The sequence below is a fragment of the Schistocerca americana genome, chromosome 6, assembly GCF_021461395.2.
Source record: "Schistocerca americana isolate TAMUIC-IGC-003095 chromosome 6, iqSchAmer2.1, whole genome shotgun sequence".
NCBI classification, from domain to species: Eukaryota; Metazoa; Arthropoda; class Insecta; order Orthoptera; family Acrididae; genus Schistocerca; species Schistocerca americana.
In genome coordinates, this window is record NC_060124.1 from 311,110,390 (window position 1) to 311,117,861 (window position 7,472).

Genomic DNA, 7,472 nt, shown 5'->3' on the forward strand with positions numbered 1-7,472 from the left:
TTGAGGCGCTTCACAGCATAGGGTAATCAGTTTTGTCTATTTTCAGAAACTTTGTCTTCGGAATTGCTACGTCTCTCGCTGTCATTGTCTTTGTTCATGTATTTACATTACAAGAACACCATGAGCCTCAGCAGTTCAAGTGATATTCTGGTGATAAAAATCCTTATTTCTTCCTTCCCTAATAAGACAGTTTTGTCGTGTGTGTTGGTTATAGGCTTTCATTTTCTTGAACGATAATTTCTGGAAATGCAACTGCTCACTTTGAATACACATTTTACGTATTTGAATACCGCCGTTATATGAACGTCACACTTTTCGTGCTGCTGACGTATTTTTGGCATACTTTCAGCAATATTATAGGAGAAATACAGTCTATAAAACTTTTGCGGAGCCTTATGAGTGCAAACTGCTGTTATTGTGCATAGCCTTCATGAGGCTTGCGTCATTTGTAACTGTCAATAATAGATAACGAACAGCAACATTTATATTTTTTTCTTATGGATAACACGTTGCATTTTCTTTGTCCCTCCTAAAATTGTGCGTGAGAACAATTAAAATGTGGGAAAATATATCTGGATGGTGTGTGGTGACTTACATCAAGAGTAGGCCTCATTTGTTACATTCTGCCCACTATGTGCCGGCTTACTTTACATGTATTTTTCTGCAGTTATAAAGTTCGTCAGGACAGTTACACAACGAGGCCTAATTTCTAAACTATCAGTTGTCACTAGACACTGAGATATATATATATATATATATATATATATATATATATATATATATATATATATATATGGAAATCAACTCATAATTTATTTTTTTTACATTGGAGAAGAATGTGACGTCACATTAATTGATTTGAGTCTTACAGTAAGTTTTCTGGTATTAACCTCAGTTCAGCACCGTGCACTCGTAAACAATGCATTTTTTGCGCTAGTGACGTATTTTAGAAGACATTTTAGAGTATTTCAACATTTAAGCTGTGGAACACAATTAATTTACGACTTTGCTGTGTTTCTTACCATTGACCCATTTCTTGTGAACAGTGAGGACTAGTTCCTGAAGGTACAGCCAACGAACTAAGGACGATGTCAACACTGGCTCTGTCTATTGGTGTCATACAAAGATCGAACTATACTCGATTATTCACTGCAGCTATCTCCGAATGACAGGATGAACTGAGATGTGAAACAAGACTTGCCTTTATTTCGTACTTTCTGGGTTTGTAGGATAATATTTGAAGTAAGGCTCATGTTCAACAAATACGACTTCCTAATTTATTTACATCGATGTACTAAAACATTATAACCACCTGCTTAAAACTTTGTATGTCCGTCTTCGGTAGTAAATACATCACTGATTCTGCGTATCAGGGATCCGACAGTTTGTTGGTAGATTTGTGGAGGTACGTCCACGCACAGGTCCTGTAATTCGCATAAATAACGGGCCGCTGATTTGTGTACTCGTGATAGCGCCCGATAGCGATCGAGATGGGTTCCATAGGATTGACGTCATGCGCATTTGGTCGCCGAGACATCAACGTGAGTTCATGATAATGCTCCTGAAACTACTGTATCACGGTTCTGTCTCGGAGACACGGACAATTATACTGCTGAAATACGACGTTGCCGTTGTGGAAGACATCAAGCATGAGGAGATGCAGGTGGTTTGCCGCTGTCAGCGTGTCTTCGATTACTGCCCACAGGTCTCACCCAAGCGCAGGAGAATGTCTCAATAGCACAATACTGCTCCCACCAGCCGCCGTCCGTGACGCGCTGGACGTATCGAGCGACTGCATTTGTGGAGACGACCAGCGATCTAATGTGGCAAAAATGTGATTCACACGAAGAACCGACACGTTTCCATTGATCGACGATCGAATCCCGATGGCGCTGTGCTTACTGCAATCGATCGTAATTGAGGGGGTCAGTGTGTGAACACGTAGGGGTGGTCTTCTGCGGAGCTCCGTGTCCAATAATGTACGATGAACGGCGTGCTTCGAAGCATTTGTGAGTGTATCAGTATCGTGCTCTTTGGGCAGAGATACCACTGACTACCATCTATCCTACTTTACAGAGCAGATAAGCCTAAAAACCCCGCGTTCTGTGAAGAGTCGTGGACGCCTCATCATTTAGTGCCTTGTGGTAGCTACACTGTCCTTCTACCTTCTTCCATAGACGCTCTCGAGAGTAGCACGTGAACTTTCGACTAGCTTCGCCGTTTTCGAGGTATTGTTCACAGGCTCTGCGTAATAATAATCACCACGCGGAGTGGGCGCGCGGTTTGAGGCGTCATGTCACGGACTGCCATGCCCCTCCCGCCGGAGGTTCGAGCCCTCCCTCGGGTGTGTGTGTGTGTGTGTGTGTGTGTGTGTGTGTGTGTGTGTGTGTGTGTGTGTGTGTGTGTGTGTTGGTCTTAACATAGGTTAGTTTAAGTAGTGTGTAAGTCTAGGGACCGATGACCTAAGCAGTTTGGTCCCTTAGTAAATTACACACATGTTAACATGTAATACTAAGCTACCCATTGTCGAAGTAGCTTGTCTCAATGGATTTCCTCATTTGCCCGCATCTCGTGGTCGCGCGGTAGCGTTCTCGCTTCCCACGCCCAGGTTCCCGGGTTCGATTCCCGGCGGGGTCAGAGATTTTCTCTGCCTCGTGATGGCTGGGTGTTGTGTGCTGTCCTTAGGTTAGTTAGGTTTAAGTAGTTCTAAGTTCTAGGGGACTTATGACCACAGCAGTTGAGTCCCATAGTGCTCAGAGCCATTTGAACCATTTCCTCATTTGCTGCCCATGTCTTCGCTACGGTGACACTTGTCCGTGTCTCCTCCACTTTGATAGTTTTGTTACTGCGTTACGAGCCTGCAACGCAACCAGGTGGCATCCAACGTCGCGGTGGGCAGTGGTCATAATGTCCTGGCCTATCACTGTATATTTTATAAGCAAATGTTTGTTTTCAATTATTTATACAGAAATATGCTGTCAACGCATTCCAATATTGCACAGTAAATGATGCCTAGCTCCAAATCAAAGTTACCAATGTGACTGGAGAGCCAGTCCTTAAACGAATTTTCGGAAGCCAGAAATGAAAACATGGTCGACAAATTTTTCAGCAGTTTACATACTTCACCACATTTGGCTGCAGAGCGGGGGCGTTCAGAATGGGAGGTGTTCATGCAATATTTGCATTCCCTATCTCACGTTGGCTCGTGGTAGGATGTCATCAATCGTTCTTGGAATGGTCTTGGAGATAAAGAAGTGCTGATGCTGATATCATCAGAACATGACACGGCACCACAGGTCAGAAAGCGCTGAAGCTGCTGTCTGTACTTTTCTGCCCAGAACATACATCGCTACGCTACTTACATTTAGCGATGTGTTCTGAGTGTATGTACTCGGAGTTGACCATAGTCATATACTGGTCTTATGGGGACGTCACATACCACTGATTGTTGTTGTTGTTGTTGTTGTTGTTGTTGTTGTTGTTGTTGTTGTCTTCAGTCCTGAGACTGGTTTGATGCAGCTCTCCATGCTACTCTATCCTGTGCAAGCTTCTTCGTCTCCCAGTACCTACTGCCACCTACATCCTTCTGAATCTGTTTAGTGTATTCATCTCTCGGTCTCCCTCTACGATTTTTACCCTCCACGCTGCCCTCCAATACTAAATTGGTGATCCCTTGATGCCTCAGAACATGTCCTACCAACCGATCCCTTCTTCTAGTCAAGTTGTGCCACAAACTTCTCTTCTCCCCAATCCTATTCAATACCTCCTCATTAGTTACGTGATCTACCCACCTTATCTTCAGCATTCTTCTGTAGCACCACATTTCGAAAACTTCTATTCTCTTCTTGTCCAAACTAGTTATCGTCCATGTTTCACTTCCATACATGGCTACACTCCATACAAATACTTTCAGAAACGACTTCCTGACACTTAAATCTATAATTGATGTTAACTAATTTCTCTTCTTCAGAAACGATTTCCTTGCCATTGCCAGTCTACATTTTATATCCTCTCTCCTTCGACCATCATCAGTTATTTTACTCCCTAAATAGCAAAACTCCTTTACTACTTTAAGCGTCTCATTTCCTAATCTAATTCCCGCAGCATCACCCGATTTAATTTGACTACATTCCATTATCCTCGTTTTGCTTTTGTTGATGTTCATCTTATATCCTCCTTTCAAGACACTGTCCATTCCGTTCAACTGCTCTTCCAAGTCCTTTGCTGTCTCTGACAGAATTACAATGTCATCGGCGAACCTCAAAGTTTTTACTTCTTCTCCATGAATTTTAATACCTGCTCCGTATTTTTCTTTTGTTTCCTTTACTGCTTGCTCAATATACAAATTGAATAACATCGGGGAGAGGCTACAACCCTGTCTCACTCCTTTCCCAACCACTGCTTCCCTTTCATGCCCCTCGACTCTTATAACTGCCATCTGATTTCTGTACAAATTGTAAATAGCCTTTCGCTCCCTGTATTTTACACCTGCCACCTTTGGAATTTGAAAGAGAGTATTCCAATCAACATTGTCAAAAGCTTTCTCTAAGTCTACAAATGCTAGAAACGTAGGTTTGCCTTTCCTTAATCTTTCTTCCAAGATAAGTCGTAAGGTTAATATTGCCTGACGTGTTCCAACATTTCTACGGAATCCAAACTGTTCTTCCCCGAGGTCCGCTTCTACCAGATTTTCCATTCGTCTGTAAAGAATTCGCGTTAGTATTTTGCAGCTGTGACTTATTAAACTGATAGTTTGGTAATTTTCACATCTGTCAACACCTGCTTTCTTTGGGATTGGAATTACTATATTCTTCTTGAAGTCTGAGGGTATTTCGCCTGTCTCATACATCTTGCTCACCAGATGGTAGAGTTCTGTCATGACTGGCTCTCCCAAGGCCATCAGTAGTTCTAATGGAATGTTGTCTACTCCCGGGGCCTTGTTTCGACTCAGGTCTTTCAGTGCTATGTCAAACTCTTCACGCAGTATCTTATCTCCCATTTCGTCTTCATCTACATCCTCTTCGATTTCCATAATATTGTCCTCAAGTACATCGCCCTTGTATAAACCCTCTATATACTCCTTCCACCTTTCTGCCTTCCCTTCTTTGCTTAGAACTGGGTTGCCATCTGAGCTCTTGATATTCATACAAGTGGTTCTCTTCTCTCCAAAGGTCTCTTTAATTTTCCTGTAGGCAGTATCTATCTTACCCCTAGTGAGACAAGCCTCTACATCCTTACATTTGTCCTCTAGCCATCCCTGCTTAGCCATTTTGCACTTCCTGTCGATATCATTTTGGAGACGTTTGTATTCCTTTTTGCCTGCTTCATTTACTGCATTTTTATATTTTCTCCTTTCATCAATTAAATTCAATATTTCTTCTGTTACCCAAGGATTTCTATTAGCCCTCGCCTTTTTACCTACTTGATCGTCTGCTGCCTTCACTACTTCATCTCTCAGAGCTACCCATTCTTCTTCTACTGTATTTCTTTCCCCCATTCCTGTCAATTGTTCCCTTATGCTCTCCCTGAAACACTCTACAACCTCTGGTTCTTTCAGTTTATCCAGGTCCCACCTCCTTAGATTCCCACCTTTTTGCAGTTTCTTCAGTTTCAATCTGCAGTTCATAACCAATAGATTGTGGTCAGAATCCACATCTGCCCCTGGAAATGTCTTACAATTTAAAACCTGGTGCCTAAATCTCTGTCTTAACATTATATAATCTATCTGATACCTTTTAGTATCTCCAGGATTCTTCCAGGTATACAACCTTCTTTTATGATTCTTGAACCAAGTGTTAGCTATGATTAAGTTATGCTCTGTGCAAAATTCTACAAGGCGGCTTCCTCTTTCATTTCTTCCCCCCAACCCATATTCACGTACTATGTTTCCTTCTCTCCCTTTTCTTACTGACGAATTCCAGTCAGCCATGACTATTAAATTTTCGTCTCCCTTCACTACCTGAATAATTTCTTTTATCTCGTCATACATTTCATCTATTTCTTCATCATCTGCAGAGGTAGTTGGCATATAAACTTGTACTACTGTAGTAGGCATGGGCTTTGTGTCTATCTTGGCCACAATAATGCGTTCACTATGCTGTTTGTAGTAGCTAACCCGCACTCCTATTTTTTTATTCATTATTAAACCTACTCCTGCGTTACCCCTATTTGATTTTGTATTTATAACCCTGTAATCACCTGACCAAAAGTCTTGTTCCTCCTGCCACCGAACTTCACTAATTCCCACTATATCTAACTTTAACCTATCCATTTCCCTTTTTAAATTTTCTAACCTGCCTGCCCGATTAAGGGATCTGACATTCCACGCTCCGATCCGTAGAATGCCAGTTTTCTTTCTCCTGATAACGACGTCCTCTTGAGTAGTCCCCGCCCGGAGATCCGAATGGGGGACTATTTTACCTCAGGAATATTTTACCCAAGAGGACGCCATCATCATTTAACCATACAGTAAAGCTGCATGCCCCCGGGAAAAATTACGGCTGTAGTTTCCCCTTGCTTTCAGCCGTTCGCAGTACCACAACAGCAAGGCTGTTTTGGTTAATGTTACAAGGCCAGATCAGTCAATCATCCAGACTGTTGCCCCTGCAACTACTGAAAAGGCTGCTGCCCCTCTTCAGGAACCACATGTTTGTCTGGCCTCTCAACAGATACCCCTCCGTTGTGGTTGCACCTACGGTACGGCCATCTGTATCGCTGAGGCACGCAAGCCTCCCCACCAGTGGCAAGGTCCATGGTCCATGGGGGGGACCACTGATGTAGGCTTCATAATTAGGAAGTGGGTGTTTGTTGTTAAATAATGTTTTGCGTAATTTAGTGTTTGAAGAATGGAGTTCTTCTTTACACACGATTGTATAAAATACGCATGGGTATTCTGTACTGAATTGGGTAATAAGGCGGATGTAACGGCGGGAACTGAATCCGCGAAAATAAAAACGTGACGGAGCCTTGTCCTCTGCGTATGCATTAACGATGAGAAAATAGTTCACGTGATGAGCAAGAAAGTACCGAACACCATCTATGAAAGGGAGAACTGAGAAGAAGGGGGAGACAAGGTGAGGAGACAGGAGTGCCTTCTGACGCAAGTACAGCACACATGTTACGAAATATCGTCACACGCTTGCTCTTCACCGTGAATGAATGGAATGAAATATGGAGAAGCAACAACAGAAAGCACGTGGGGTTACTGGCTTACACAACAGTAATATACAGAGATAAAAAACGTTATGGGATAGCGATATGCACGTACACAGATGGAAGAAGAATCGTGCGTACACAAGATGTAAAATGGCAGTTCATTGGCTGAACTGTCATTTGTGCTTGGGTGCTCCACATGAGAAGGTTTCCGACGTGGTTATGGCCCAAAGACTGAAATTAAGACTTTAACAAAATGGTAGTTGGAGCTAGGCGCATAGGGCAGTCTATTTCGGAAATCATTAGGGAATTCAACATTC